At 41.4% G+C, this 17,067-nt stretch overlaps 1 protein-coding gene across 1 annotated transcript in view; it reads right to left on the reverse strand.

Annotated features, from left to right (window-relative positions):
• Window positions 1-13,653, reverse strand: part of LOC111262310 (uncharacterized) — a 41,738-nt gene extending 28,085 nt beyond the window's left edge. Inside the window, exon 1 of the mRNA XM_086969026.1 lies at window positions 13,508-13,653. The gene's annotated coding sequence lies outside the window, so the exon portion shown is untranslated. The remainder of the gene's footprint in view (window positions 1-13,507) is intronic.
• Between the last annotated feature and the right edge of the window lie 3,414 nt (window positions 13,654-17,067).

Genomic DNA, 17,067 nt, shown 5'->3' on the forward strand with positions numbered 1-17,067 from the left:
CAATCATCATTATATCCAGGGATCTACGAAGGCATGAAGCCTTGAAACGAGACGATACACAATCAGTGATGGTAGCAACAATGTCATGAACACCACCAACACTGTTAACCTTCGACTTTTGAAAGCGCTCATCTCATCATGTTATAAGTAAGTTATCCGTAAGTTAAAAACCCGACAAGGATTTCAAAGAGATGTTAGTAGTCCTCAATTGTTTGCATAGAATAAACTCGTAGTGTTACTTTCGATGTCTGATCTTTCAATTGATTATAATATATATTCTAGTTGGCAGCCTAACCTAACAGTGATGTTAAGTGTTAACCTTTAGATGTCATAAACTGTGTTCTTCAAGAGGACTGTCTTTCGCTGACATTTAACTTCGCAGAGGACTGATATATAATAGAATAGATATGTTTTAAATACATAATATTGTAAGTCTGCAAATGAAGAATAAACGAGTCAAAGAAATCGAATACATACTGAGTTAAATATCCATATACATACTACCACTAACTTGAGGTTCACAGTTAGAAAGGATAAACAACAGGTAAGAAATGCTGGTGCAGAACGATCGGTACACGATACGACGTATGCGACTACATTTGATTAGAATTTACCTATGTATATACAGAAGAGTACCCATAAAAATATCGATGCTTTTCTGCGTAGATGTACTGCTACGACAGCCAAGAATAAGTGACCGCAAAGAGGACAAGGGTACTCCAATAATGGCTGACCATGAGTACTTCTTGATGGGAATGTGTGAGAGAAGACGGACTCTGCTAGTGTTACGAGGATAGACCAAAATGAATGAGATTGAAGTACAGCAGAAAGGGGTATATATGCTCTAGGGCAGGTTGTGTAGGGGAGAGAAGGCAAGCAGAGGGGGAGGCTGAAGTTTATGGTTAACTCGAAGACGATGGCAACATTGCTGCGATGAGTTTGCTGTGTAAGAGTGAGCGATGTTCAGAGTATAATCTCCGAGTATAATGGATAGCTCCACCTTTTTAGTATAGGCACCGACTTGACCAGCTTGCGGGCTAACGCCTGCACCTACGCTGCACCTGTATTACTACAACTACACTAGACTGTACTGATAACTGTCTGGAGCAAGCAACCGCGCCGTCCCGATTGGGGGCGACGTAATAGGGCGTCAGCTATTCAGGATCAAAACGCAATGAGGCATAGCTGGAGAGCCATAGACATGCGTCTAAGGATCATGTGACCGCCGAAAATACGTCGTTGACTCCCTTTCAGGCATTTTGTGCTGCCAAATCTAAGGAAGATGCCCTCTAATCCGTTAGGCTCTCAGGGGTCCCTTTTCACTAAGAGCCTTGGCCTAACGTCGTTTCCTAAAAAAATGCAGCTCCTGTCGACTTGTTCCTTTTCAGCAATTGCTGTCCAGCTTACAAGTCTTTCGGCGTGTCGTATGTTTTTCTTCACAAAATAGTTAAATGATTCATAAAGGCTTGGACCGCCATCGATAGCTCGGTTAGCATAGAGGGGCGTCAACGTAAGAGAGCGAGGGAGTTTGTGCCCGAGAAAGTGAGCGGGGGCGAAAGAGGGCGCAAAAAGAGAAAGAGGCAAAAGAATGGAGCGAACGGAGTGGTGGAATCTGTATTGTGGAGTGCCACGCCTGCTCATACGTTCCACGCCCTACGTCTCTACTTGATGTTGCGACCTTGCCGTCAGCCCGAGCCTACATTGCCCTCAAGGCATGTAAGAGAGAACACGCACCTGGTCTAGTAATTCGTAGTTTCTTGCATCGTAAAAATAACTTGCGCTAGATTCGTTTGTTTATATTGACTAGCATGATTGCTTGTTCACTGCTTTTATGGCCGTGGCCCAGCACTGCCCAAGAACTAGTCATGGCTAATTATGTTTCAACTGGCTACCTTACCTAAGTTGTTTTTTGAATGATTTGGCCTTCTTTGTTGCTTTCAAAACAAGATTATATCATTCGCTACGGGATTATGTACGCTCAGTTACATAGCGTAATTTAAATGAGAGGTACACATCTAGGCAAAAAAGCTCGACTCCTTTCTGTGTACCGTTTACACGATGTGTGGCTGTAGCTTAGACTATTTTTAATCTTTTTCTGCTAAAAAGAGGAAATATCCTTAAAGCTGAATATCATTTGCATCCTTGACCCAGTTCATTCGCTGACTACTGTTAGTAGGCATAAATCTGCGAAAACAGATCACACACAGTTGACAGCCGCTTTTATCTGTTATTAGCAGTATCAAACGGAAACAACCGGTGTATGCCAACAAAGAAGAACGTCTTTTTTACTAGCGAAATCAAGTAGGACAAAATAAATGTAAATAAAAATTATCAAAAGAGGAAAAGAAGGAAGCGGACGAAGACGAAAAGGATGGCTTGGTTAAATGGGACCGCTGGAAGTTTGGAAGGCATTCTACACAGATCTACAGTAACCTAGTATCCCATAGTTCCTTGCTTTGTCCTTACCCGGTTTTAGCGCTACCTACGTTTTTTGTCTCTTTATGCCAGGGCAGGTGAATATATGCAGCTTTCACGCATACATACGTATATATGTGTGTGCGTGAGACATATATATATATATATATATATTGCTTCTTTTTTTCCAGCTGAATTTATAGCTTATAGCGCTGAAGGAAACGATATCATATCGAATACCAACAAGGGAAATATAATCTTTTGGTACTCTAGTTTCTACTTGGCCCCTTATAAGATTATTCTATCAGCGGCTTTTTGAAGCACAGCTTCAATCGACGATCCTGCTTATAATGATTTTTTTGAATCACCTTTTAAATAACAAAACGGTAACAATAGGCTTACACAAAACCCCAGGTCAAATTTAACAGTCAAGTAACAGGGCAGAATAGCGGTTTTACTTGATGAAAATTATACCTTGCCGGAGATATAAGTAGCCGTATTGTGCGCACTGCTAGGTAGTCACGATTTTGAAGTAGTGCTTAACGGTATTAGATCTAAAATTTGGAACACTAATTGGGCTTGGGTGTGTGTATCCTGACACAAATTAGAAACTCCCGTAAATAAGGCAAGCTACTTGTTTGCATCCAGCTGGAGGCGTTTATTTTAGAAACAATTAAAAAGTCGCGGAGGGCATCAAACTTTGGTTATAAAAGGCTTAAGACAAGTTTAAGATATCAGGCCAGCTATTGACAATCTTAGCCCTGCTTTTTTTTATTTAAAAATTTATCTGTATATGCATTTGCAAAATAAATAATGAAGGCCATTAAGCTCCGGCTGAGTCACCGCCGGGTTGCATAGTTTACTGAATATTGTGTATTCCAAAAACTGATACACAAATAACAAAAATACATATTCGCAAATATCTGATTGATGGTTAAAATGAATTAAGTTCCAAGTTTTTTTTTACTCGGGCCATACCTTAACGTTTAGAGTTCTCTCTCTGTGGAGCTGACCGCTTAACGAGACTGTTTGCTCTGTTTCGTTAATAATATATATAATACATTTGATGACTCGAACCTCCAATAGAAACACGTAAAGCACATTTGAGAACCTTAAATGTAGGGTCTAAAACCCTGAAGATGAGCTGCAGATCTTCATTTTGTCACTTTTATCGTCTACCATTAAAATCTGCAGAAGAATAAAGATAAGGCAATGCCTTCCTTTAATTAGTGAAGTTCCCTTTAGAAAGGTGCGCCTGCAGCCTAAAGCCCTTTATCGCTATTAATGAGTAGCTCTTGGATGGGATCACTTGGAGGAATGTCGATGCCTTGCGTTCAACAATGTAGATGTATATAAATTGTATTGGACTGACCGTTCAAGCACATTTGCTCACTCAGCTCACGTTCTGCACTATTAAGGCCGGCCAAAGGTGCTAGCAGTTATGCTGTGAAATCGCACAAAAAAAGGTGACCTTAAGTAGCTACAATAATATGCCAAAGATAATATATGTTGCAGCTATTCGAAAAAGATGTAACATGGCGATATACGATGGTTGATGAGATAAAGTGGGCGTAGAAAAATGACATCAAGGGAGTCGAAGACGCAGACAGATAGGGGAAAACAAGATACCATACCTTTGCATGTAGGCACACCGCGTCACGACCCAGTTGATGAAATGAATGGTAAATAAGGCACAATTCAGTAAACGATTTACAAGCGCATTAAGGCTAATTGTACGATTCAGATGGTGTTCTATCTAAGGCGTTTTTGCAAAGCTACAATTAATTACAGATCTGTACGCGAAACGAGATTTGGCAGGGTGCGAAAGGCCCTACTGCTGCGTCATGCTGAAGACACAATGGCGTCTAGCTTGACTACTGAGTTCTCGCTGCTTGTGCTATTGATCATTGGGCAAACAGCGTAACTGAATGAGAAATATACGGCATCAACGCAAGCATTGTCAGTCCAACGATCCACCTTATTCTAGATATTAGGATGTACTAGCCCTTTCTCAATGAAAAAGTACAACGGATCACAGGATATCGACGCTATAACTACTCAGAGATCAGGGCAGCATAAGGACAAAAATAGAGCAATGGGTAGACTATCGTTTCATTTTTTCTATTTACGTCGCGCAGCCAAAATCGGTCGTACGATAACGGGAGTGAAACAGAGGATAGACTCAATAATGGGTTTCTCTGTGTGTTTTTGCCGCTTTAGACGGCACGGATCGCTACCGCCGCTCTGTCTGCTTTCTGCCAACCAGCGCGATGTTGTGCTCGTTTCATCACGTAAATCGTAGTGCCTTTTTTGTTCCGTCATAGGTTCCGTTGCTAGACGGCTCTCGCGGGATCTCTCAAACTGGAACTACTGCTGATACATTATCTATTTAGCCTTCATAAGCTAAGTCAGTCTATTACCTCAAATGTAACAAAGTTCTTTTGTCTGATATTTACATCTGACGTTGCGTACCAATAAAAACGTACTATTCTGCTATAAAACAACCAAATTGAGAACTGTCACATGAACGTGATGCGTTCTCATGTTTGCTACATGAAAATAGGTAGCAGGTGTATTGACAGATGTTTTTTTTCATATTGAGGGCTGTCCGAAGAACCCGGGCATTAGGGCCGCTATCAATCAGCTAGTATTGTGCCCTCTTTCTGCCATGTCATTGGCACTTCTTCGGCTTACCAGATATATATCTGACTAGCCCGTGAATATTTTATAAGCTTTGTTATGATTGTGGTAAGTGTGTAGATATATATGCGGGGCGTAATTTGAAGGTGTAAGATTAATGAGCGCAATAATAGTACGTAACTAAGATTACGTTTCGTATCGACCACGATGGTGCAAAATTCTAGCTAAGGGGCTTTCCTCTGTTTTGCTTGTTTTCAACTTACGGAACTCCAGAGCATCGCCGTTTGGCGCTTCTTACCTGCTCGCCGTGTAACAAAATAAATGTTTAAGATTTTATGTCTAAAACTATATTAGCATAGTGTCAGACACTTTATACCTGTACATCGAAGACCGTTTGATGTTAGATCGTTGAACATATCATGTTTAATAGCTTTACCGCGTTTGATAGGTGTTCCATTCTCTATTTACGCATTGACCTTAAAATACGTATATATATATATATATATATATATGGCGCTTAGTACGCTTGCAAGATGCATGAGACGAAAACTAGCATCAAGCTTGTAAAGGATAAAGGAGCCCACTACATCTTTCTATAGATTTATCGGCTTTAGAGATGCAATGATAAAATGTAATATGTCCCGCCCATGGCAGGCGCTTAACGTAGAATGTGTTTGTGAATGACCTTCGGTAGACTAGCAGTATGTAGCAAGCGGTGGTACAGTCAGTGCACCTGCCTGGGCCACCGCCCTTAGGTTTGAGGATGACCGCAGTAGATAGTGTTCCCTGACGGAACAATTTCTTTGTCAAGGAACAAGCCTGGCGCGTTGGACACAAAGATTGACCTATTTTTATCATCAAGCCCAAGAGGGCATCTAGAAGGCAATTGCCCTCGGCCAATACGACCTGCGTAACAGCCATCCGAGACAAGACCTCTATTGCTTTCCTTTATGGAATTCTGATCCATATCTAATTTTTGTTGCCAAAGATAAAGTCTTTGAATCAGCTTTTTGCTGCTCTGTAACTCGCTTCATCGCCACTGGCAAATCAGTTTATGGAGCCTCATAAGTATGCACCGCTTTTGGGAGAACGGGTTCACTCTGATAAGTGAGACAGCACTTCAATCAGCGAAACGTAAGCGTGTTTTTAGTTTGTCTTGGTTAAGCTTATTTGTAAATGGCACCAAGTGGACATAAGGAAAAAGCCGGGGCGGGTACTTGAAAGTTCCTTGTCGGGTAACATCTTAAGCGATTAGTGACGGTTGTTCTTTGGCAGACCACCCTCGGCGTGATATACAGTAACTGGAATACGCTAACACAGGGACAGAAAGTGTCCGCAGTTATTATAGATTAATATGAGTTTTTATTTGCTGGCAACGTCTGCTGGCTGCTCTCAGTGGCTGTACACACAACTCGTATACAGAAAAGCCGTGACTATCTCGGACATCAGTCAAAACAACAAACTTCGTGGTCAGAGAGATTGCTTCAAATAGTTGGCTGACTCATGTCTATTGTACGGCTTAGGTAATAATTCCATTAGGTTATGTGACAGGCATTGACAATACCTAGTTTTAGAGCACTCACTATTTTTCTAAAACTAACCTACTATATACAGCTAAATCACTTCGTCGACCTGGCAAATTTCCTATTATCTATGCGTTCAATTAGTGTATATGAAGCGGCTCCCTCGTTCACCCTCAGTTGCCCATTTCTTTCTGCTAATGTCAAACACTAAATCTCTCTGTTCACAGCTAATTATGCTGCTTAAAGTTATATTTCCTCTGTGTCACACATTTTTAGAGCTAAATAATGGCAGTCATCCGCCAGGTTTAAAAACTCTATTGACCAACGACGACCCCGTTCCGAAAGAAACACTCCCCGCAAGTCAACTAGTGGAGCTCCTTTTCAAATGCGATCAGTTTGTCGAGTACTAGTAGTATGCAAGTCATTACATAGACTGCAAACGGCGACAGCCTAGGCGCGCTCTGAGAAGTCTCGGTGAGAACCTGATGCCCATCAGTAGTCACGGTTTACCTTTTTTTTAGGTAACTGCACAAACAGCTAGCTCCAATCAGTGAGCTCTACTCACTGGAAGACAGGAATCCAGAACATTGCCCCTAATGAAAGGCATACATTATGACTCGCCTGAGTAGCTGATTAATATTCACAAGTAGCTGAAAGCTCTGCTATTAGCACGGCATAGGCAAGACGCGGAAAGCTTGACATGTAGGTTTCAACTGGCTGGCTTTTGTGATTTTCTTTTGTCGTTTTTCAAACTGTTCTGTTAATTGATGAATAGGCAAGTATCTGTTGAATTCAAAAGTTACATAACTTTGCGACTTAGCTACCGTTGAACAGAATTTCATAGAGAAGACTGAGTCGTCGGCTCAAACGGTAAAGCGTATTCGATGTCAGGGAGGATGCATCAGAGAGAAGGGCAGGCATGCATTGAAATTAGGGAATTATTGTATGACTGTGCTGGTTTACATGTCCGACACATTGTTTGGTTCATTAAGGAGACGCAAATAGAAACAACACTTCTTAATTTATAAACATTCGTGATTATTCTAGGTTTTGATTACATGTCTAATGCCACTCATCAAGTAAGTTTCGTATTTCTTTCTATTCGTTACTAAATAGTTCTCAGATACATACAAAATTATGCCTGCAAATAATTTACATTTAAACGAATTCACTATTTAGAAAATAACTATTTTATACCCTTGATACTTCCAGAAACGTTCAAGGCAATGCTCTAAAACAGTATATATAGAGGCAACATCTTGTTCTGCCTTGTAATTAAGTGGACCCTTGGTGTACTTTGAAAAAATTGAGAAATATGCGTCAACGTCATATAGGCGGCAGCAGTAAGCCTCATTTCGACGACGCTATTGACATAATTTCATAGTTAGAACCAAGAAGAGACTGTACATGCGTTTGCAAGGCTAGAAGGCGGTCTAAGTGTAGCAATCCAGACGAAACTCTTGATTACCCTGGAGCAGTTAGGAAAATTCATAAAACGTTATACGGCGTAACTGGAAAACGATTAGGAGGCACACACAGATAAATTGTGCCGGTAGAATAGTGTGAGCCACGATGAAACGCACACAAATTGAAACTGTTTTTTCTTTCTTATCTATCAGTAAATGTGTCTCGTTAATAGGTCATAAAAAAAAGTTTTTGTCCATTAAAATGCCTAGCTCACAATACGACAACGAACAATTTAGTTCGATTCTTTTAATTCCCAATGCAGCAAAGGTGATTATGCTGAAATAATCCTATTTAAAAAGGTGTACTCCCTTTACATGTTTCTATCACATAAGCAGGCCTTTCGCTCTCCCTTTCCCAATAGGGACGTCTCAAAAATCAGCTAGTTATTTCAACAGAAAATTAACAGGGATCGGGGCATGCGATATGATTTACGTTATTTGTTATCGACGCGCTGGAAGCAAACAGGGTTGACACATGAATTTTCCCAAGAAGCTTTGAAGAAACTATGAGGAGTGTACTAAATCTACAGCTAATCAATGTCATTGGCTCTGATTTAAGCAGAAAACAGTCATCGCTTTAAGAACAAAGATAACATTTAAATAAAGTTACCTTACAAGCGATATACATGCTGTCTTCGTGTTAAAACATTTCGTTTGTCTATGCCCTTAGACTACTAAGGGATGGCATACCGACCACGTTTTAGGATAAAGTATATAATCAAAAACAAAGATTAGAAATCGTCGCCTTAATTCTTACCAACTAGACGTAAGTTCTACACGTAAAAGCTATTACATTCCTACGTTTGTAATGTAAGTTCAATCTTTCAACTTAAGAACGATCTGTCTTTAATCCGTTGAGCCACTAATCCTCTGGCATTTCTTAAAATCAGAAAACGTTTGTTATTTACCTGTGTATTGCATCATTACATGGAACCAATACATAGACAGAGACCCGAAAAGAGTGGGGAAAATCTCTAGCTAAGCTTGCTTAGTGTTGAGTTCACGTTAGACATAAAGCAAATCTATTGTAGTAGTTCGAAAGCATTCGATAGGCTCCAGTGGTATATTTCTCCATGTAACTTCCCTGTGATAAAAACACGACTAATGGGAATATAAGTTCTATTTGGAGGTGCTTTTCTGAAAATCTTCGTGTAAACAACGGTCTTTTTAAGAGATTTTATCACATTTTGAAATACCACAAATAGGAACACGGTCGACAATGGCTTTTATAGGGGCAGAGCCATCTGCACAAGAACGATGAAAACCCACGTTTTCAGTTCTCTATAAGAAAAAAAAACTGACACTTTTACAATGTGTAGATGCATATGCTGCATTTCGTCGTGCTGCCTGCCGGTATGACTGTGGAGATATGTCCCAAAGATATTTAAAGCATCAGTCGAGTCGATCTCAATCTACCTAAGTGTTTCGAGTTTTTACGTCCGGAACTGCCTTAGTTAGACAGATTAGTTAGTTGCTTCAGACGAACTTACCAGCGGGAAATGAGCTGTGTCAACGCCGGGTTTATAATTTAGACCAGCACATGCTCACAAACCCATTCACGACCTGGGTCGGTACGCAACGCCTTACCTCATTCCTACGTTCTAATTTCAATCTGTTGAAATAAATGTTTCGACTTTAATGTCCAATATCGCCACTAGGCATTGCTTTAATCGGCAATCTATACAATCAAGTCTTAACATATTGGGTAGCCTAAAGCCGCCTCTTTTATTTTTTTTTTTTTAGAAAAACGTTTTCGTAATAGAATCGCTTATCGGCTTGACTGTTGCGACATACACGGCTGCTTCTTTTTTAAATAAAATACGGTGAATATAAAAAGAACTAGTTAGGTTTGTAATATGTCTCATGGCAAGAGGTATAAATTGTGATCTCAAATGGTAGTGTTAATCTTGCCTGTCATAAGTCGGTAAGTAAGGAAGTTGATGAGTATCTAAGACAGTTGTTTTTACTATTAGCATTATCTTTGCCGATCGAACACACTCGCCCTTCGTGTTACAGCAGTTTGTCGGCTTCAGTACAACATCAACGGCGCGGATAGAAGTTATTGGCGATACGTGCCTGCACGACGCGGCCTCAAACAGCGCAGAGTAGTCTCACAGCTGCATGCTTGACGCTTGTACTCTGAGGTCGTTACACGTGCCAATAGTGAATTATGCGCGGAACGACGCGGGCAACGGCGTCCCACATTACGATAGGACGTTTCGGGTACCGCGACCACTGTTACTATCCATTCAGTGCGCAGCATGCATGAAAGAAGTATTGTTATTTTTCCCGTTGCTCGCTTTTCCTCATATGCTCACTCGCGCCATTACACAGATCGTCTTTTGATAGAACTGTGGCTCCCATATTTCAAAGGACCAATCCCGACGTCAAGCTCGATAGTCCAAAGAATCTACAGCAGAGACAACAGGATCCCAGGGGGGAACTAACGCCGATTCAGTGAGAAATGTCTACTTGCAGATTGATATCCAGCAGTGATATCGATACTAACAAAACCCTAATGTATAGCGACTTTCCTGACCATGCGCATAAATGTAGGTGCTGTCGTTTTCCGAAACAACCTAGGCTGTACTCAATGAAGCAGACTTCGCGGTTGGGTGGTGCGCTTTGTCCCTCGAAATTTGGCTTCGCTCATTTTGTATGCTCCAGTCATGCAATTTGGTTGTCAAGATAATGAACCAGCATCTCATGAAGCCCATCCCGTCATTGTTAGTGTAAAGTGAAGCGGTCAATTAATCGGTAGATGAGTTTTATTTCCTTTACGTTCATGTTATAACCTTGTCTAGGGTCGACGGCCAAAAGAATCGGCATAAAAGCAACAGTGACATAGAATCGTGAGTTTGAATTTCGAGGAAGGTCAACAGCGTTACTCGACCACAAAGATAACATTGGTAACTTCCAGTCAGCTTACACTGTACTATAATAAGCGTTTCGGCTAAAAAGGCAATCGCCATCTGATAAGACCTGGTTTAGGCAAATGCTATGGCTAATAAAGGATCCCCCCCCCAGCTTAGGTAGTCTTCCATCGTCTACGCGTGGGCTATCCGGAAAAGGCCGTTTCTGGTGCTCCCTCGCGTAACGGGGAATGAGAGATAGCGCACCATTCGCAAAGGTAAGCTGTACACTGCACGCATGCAGATCGACATTGTTATTATTAGCGCACTAGTTTGTGTGTCTTCTGTCTAGCCAATCGATTTCGACTAGCCAGGTAGAAAATAGTTGGACTCATTTCTGAAAAGGCGTCATCAGAGCTCGTGAAGTTGCCTCCGCTTTTTTTCTTTGCCCGCCGGCGCCATCATCTTTGCCACAAAAGAAAAGTGGGGTCTAATTAATTTTATTAATGATATTTTTCTCTTAGCATTATTTAGCTCTACTCGACACAATTACGGTTTTCGCCTCATAATCGAAATCCTCATCCAGTTTGGACCGCCTTACCTATAGCATTTACGCCTTAACTGGAGCAAATAGTTCTTTAAATTATAATAATCTTCATCACAGAAGATATTCAGTTTGCGCTTGCTGGATCACGGTCAGTAGATCCCGTGATCAGATTGATAGAAAAAGTCTGATTACAAATTGACACAACCAAAACGGATACATAAACATAAAACGGTGAATAGAAGCAGAATATTTTCTCGTCCCTTAAACCTCCGTATTACATGTATATCATGCAACATATTTCTATTTCAACGTATTTCCCTATTAAAAGCTTTACATAAATTAAGCGTGATAATGGTGTACATGCTTTACACTTATAGAAGATTAACCCATGAACCCATTGTTCGATGCCTAACTTAGATGCTGTAAGCTCCCTTTAATGTATACCCTTCCTGTACAAATAATGATATTAATAGAGATATCGGTATATAGTGAGCGGTCAACATACAAAATACGTATACAGACAGCTTCAGCTCGTACATCATTGGCATCAGCAATAGCAATAGGTCGGGTGGGCGCGGTTTCAATATCGGATTGTTGTTCCCGATATATGCGGAGGCCCGTTGACGATGACTAGCACAATCTGTCGAGGAATGGATCGAAGCAACGTCCATGCAATATATATAGGACAGATAAAGGCCTTTGGGCTTTCGCGCACTCGATCGGGAACGCCCAGCTGATTGGCTTTGCCGTTCAGTCTGCCTCGTTCACTAACCGGACAAGCACTGTTATGCTGACGAGCATGGCTACTAGTCTAGCCGACAATTTTATGGAGGAAACGGTGGCGGCCGGCTCGCAACCTACCCGTAAATGGACGTATGCTAGTCTCACCCCGTTTATCTCTTCATGAATTTAAAAACTATCATACACATAGCCAAGTACTATACACCTATGTTTCCGATCAGAGAATTGGCAGTTATGGAAGAGTTGGAGTCGTACTACCGAACCTTCATTTTTTGACTCTGTTGTTTTGACATTGCAAATACCAGCCTATCGAAAGCCCGAGGGCATTGTTTCAAGTAACCGTCCTCATTTCGACAGCCACTCTTGAAACCGCTAACGAATTTTAACATTGTATCCGTAATATACATATGTATGGTATATATATTTTAGGCCGCCACGTATTAGTCCCGTGGTGTCCTTTTTAAGTGTTCGTCTTAGCATTATTATAAGAAAGATGATGCCGCTTTCATGGCAACAAACAGAACTAAATGTGAAAAAAACGAGTACGTACGGTTACTGCTGCCGCTGCTGTTGGAACTTTTAACAGCCACAAGCAAGTACTTATTTTTTTTTTTTTTTTTTTTCGATTCCAACTCTTTTCCGTCCGTCAAATTCACGTAACAGTAAGAAAATTAGTGCTAGCAAGTAGGCTCAGAAGGCAGCCACTGGATATATGGCTATACGTGGGACTATTAAAGATATAATACATTTAGTTTTGATAACGAAGCGGCCTTCCACAAACGAGTTCCTTCGATCTTCGAGATGGCTCGAAGGAGCTGTTGCAACGTCACACAGCACAAAACTCGTGACTGCACACGGACAGCCCCTCCCACGCGCATCGTGCATCTAACGCCGGTTTGTACAGCGCAGAATCGGTCCCTCTTGATCGTCTGACGTTGCGCAGTTTTGCTGCTTAGGCAGCTGGCGGTGCCGATCGTCGCCATCAGTCTTTATTTCGGCACCAGAGCGTCGAAATCGGCGAAGCATCTTGATATATTTGCCACTGGAAGCGGTAACAGCAGCAGTTACACTAGCTGCGGTCGCGGGTGGGGCCGCACCGGTCGCTGCGACCCTGGGCCATGGCGCAGTCCCAACACATGGTCAGCTGCTGTATGTATAGTCTGCTAGTGCTACTGGGTTGCTAGTTGGCAGGCTCATTGCTCTACGTGTACGAGTCAGCAGGGTCGATAATACGCTATGGGCTGAGATAATAAGCCCTAGTTGCAGTAGCCATGTAAAGGGTGCGGCCGTATGCTACCTGATCCATAACCTCCTTGTACTTACCCTGGCTGGTGTGGGCCACTCCTCAGAGGTGGTATCCGATCTTGTCCACGGTCACTCACGACAAAACGGGCTAAATTTTGTGGAAAAACAATCCGAAAACGGCCAACGGGCAAGACTTCAATGCTCTCTAGGCGACTGACAGGCACGCCCCCTGGCCGGGCTGCTGCTTCTCGAAGGATAGCAAGAGGGCGCCACTATCGTGCCGTGGTCCGCACCTTCCTCCCTTCCTGCACCGATTTCCCCCATCGACATTTCCTAGCTAGCGCCCCCTAGGCTAGGCTTAGTGGACGGATGGCCAGCCTGTATGGCACCAATGGGCAAGTTGGAAATTGATGGGAGAAGGTCGCCTTGGAGGGCAGTAGCAGTAGCTCTACGAGCGGCGACGAGCGGCTAGCCAGGCGGACGGACGGATGGCCGACCGGCCGGTTGGCCTTTACCTGCCTGTCTGTCTTCAAAGCTAAACGCGAGCTATTAGGCTCAACGTAACTGAGACCAAGTCTGCTGGAAAAATGAGCAAGTCAGCTATCCTGACAAATATAGGCTAATAACGATTCACTACTCGTGTTAAGCGATTTGCTGTGTCATCCAGTTCGACGCTGCAGTGGCTCTAGGGTGTGCGGCATGACCACAAGACAATGCGTCATATTGGATGAAGATGAGCAGTCGCTCATAGATAGAATGCCCCTCCGCAACCTCAGGTGATGAAGACGATAGAAATTACTGTTAATGTCAATCAAAAAAGTAAAACGTAACGTAAATCGAAGGACTCTGCTCATTTGGTAACAGTAGCAGTAATACAAGCTTTTAACGTATCCATTGCGTCGTTCGGTATCACCTCGTGTTTTTAACAGCAGCGCCGGCGGCCACGACTGCTACGGCAACCTCTGACAACTCCTGCAGGTGTAACGACCATAGTTACTTCGCGATATTTTTTTTGGCAGACTTCTAAATACAGAAAATTTCCCTGTTATATGTTAGTTTTCTTTCTCTTTCGTACTCCTCACTATTGTCTTCTGTATTCACTTTGCCAGCCGAAATTGCAAACACATACATAGATACGGTTATCCCCATTGCTGACGAGCTCAAAAGGTGGCATATGGCCGTAATACTTGATTGGTTGGTTGGCCTCATCTACTAATTTCGTCTGGTTATAGATGGATTCAAATTAGTCTATATCTGAATAGATACAAACGACGTCTCCATTTCTCTAGTAAAACTTGTAGTGTTGGTTAAGAATATCTCGTTTGTACTATGTAAAGCCATGAATAATGGGTAGTAAATTAGCTAATACCTCATGTGTAACGATTGGGCGTCTGAAGGGGATTGGAAAAACAGACTAAGTAAGAATGCGTGACAGCACTTTTACGGCTTGGAAACTTTGAAAATTTTGAACTTTTTTGATTGTTGGAGAAGTTGGGAGAAACTTACTTTTAAAAGAGTTAAGCTTAAAGACTAAAAGTTTCTACTTTCATTTAACATGTTCAGTGTGATGTTACCACTGTTGTCACGCAGACCATATTCAAAACGTGGTTACTTTTTCCGCTTCAGCGGTCTTTGCGTTCCACCATCTAGCAAACTCTTTTTCCAAAACTTTTCAGAATTAGTAAAAATTCAAATGCCAATTTAAATATGGAAGCTTTGTTAATGAGAGTAGAATAGAAGTAAAGACAAGATGTTTGGTTTATCTCTTAGCTAACCCGATCTAAAATTATCGTCCTGAAGGTCTTTTACTCTGACTTGACAAATATAGCGGTCAGGTACTCCATGTTGTAGCGTGTTTGGCAGAGCCTTAATGGTACTTTGCACAACATTCCCAGCTAAGGCCTACCACATTCACGCGCTTGTCGCGCTAGAGGATACAACAGAAGCTCTTATGGCTTCATCTACTGTTTATTTAATACTTAGCATGCGTCGTATATGTACATAGTAGCACAGGCGTATGCTAAATATTTCCGTCGCTATTACTTCGCATATTGTTTGATTATCGTTATTCCAAAGTACAAGGAGAACCTTTAAGGACAGTTATTTGCAGGCGCCTTATGGTACCTCCCCTTGACCTCAAAGCTGCCTTCAATCAGGGCTTTCCAAAGTGATAATATGTGGAGTTGCGATAAAGTGATGAGGCAAGAATGCTGCATTGAAGAAGAACGTAGTACCTTTGACAAAAGGTACCATTGCAAACGAACTGCAGGATTCTTTGTTCTATTATGAATAAATATGCGTTTGCAAAAATTATTTTGTTGCAAATGATCTAATAATGCATCGTACCAATAAATTCTACCTGCAGAAAATGTAAGTTTATAAACAAAATCTAAATTCATGAGAGGGTGATGTTTAGTTGTCACGGTTTGATTAGGCAAGATCTGGGAACATCAGCTCGTTCACGTATCTACGATTTATGGGCTTCGAAAGGCGTTAATAAGGAACGTGAATGATTGCATCGAACTTTGACACTTGTTTAAGTGTTAAAGTTTATTTATCTATACAATGCTGAAAGCGTGACTAAACTTTATTGTTAGTCTGTTTTCTAAAATAACAGAATAAAACGGCACTTTTTATCATGCCGTATTTTTTTTTATTGTTTTTATTATGCAGTAGTGATTTTAGTTTGTGGTCTTCGCCTTCTGTCCTACGTTTATGACGTTACATGACAAATTTAATTTAAGTTCTATTATCTATCATTCCCATCTTCTGTTCGTCGCCAAACACATTAGCCTTTGATAAAAGAAAACAACAAACGTAAACATATCATTCAGAACTACTAAGCTGGATAGGTTGCATTAGGATCTACCATTAGGAGCAAGCGAATGATTACGACCATTTTAGAATTAAAATGATTGGCTTTTTTACTGCGCACGCCAACAGAGATGGGAGCTATCTTCTGCTACAAAAAACTCAGTATCGTTATGTGTATGTCTTCATACTTAACTATCAAATAGGAGATACCTAAAATAATAGTGGTTGGTAAAACTATTATAGATCGGAAGAGATTCAGATGGTTCTTTTGGCCGTTTGCTATGGGTTTAATGGGACATTTAGAAGCATCGCCGTTATTAATCCGGCTCTCCTGAAGCTTCTGTTGCGATTGTTCCACGTTTTCTCTGTCCCATTAACACGTACATCTTTTGTATTCTAGCCATTTGTGCTTGAAGTGTTATGTTATTGAAGTGTGCAGCACACTTGAACGATTGGCCTTCTCCTATTATGGAACATTACAATTGTTGGAGAAAACTCTGAATTTTGAGCTATGTATTTTTTATGAGTGATATCTGAAAGTGTAATATGAGGCTTCAGCGTAACCTGCGCTCATAATCTTTTATGCAGCCCCTCTATTATGCTGTGCAGAAGGGCAAACTTAATCAGACAAAAAAGCCTTTTTTTTATGGCTGCTTTTCGGGCTAATCGGCTTTTCGGGCGTAAATTTCCTTTTCAGGGTTGCGGCAGTTTTGTTGCGTACTTATTTATATAAGATGGGGTCTAGTTGTCTGCCTTCAGGCTAAGCCCGTACCACGGCAACTTGGTTCAAGTAAATATTCGATAAAGCTGCGACATTGCATTTG

Source organism: Varroa jacobsoni, unplaced genomic scaffold (genome assembly GCF_002532875.2).
Source record: "Varroa jacobsoni isolate VJ856 unplaced genomic scaffold, vjacob_1.0 scaffold_644, whole genome shotgun sequence".
In the NCBI taxonomy this organism is placed as follows: domain Eukaryota; kingdom Metazoa; phylum Arthropoda; class Arachnida; order Mesostigmata; family Varroidae; genus Varroa; species Varroa jacobsoni.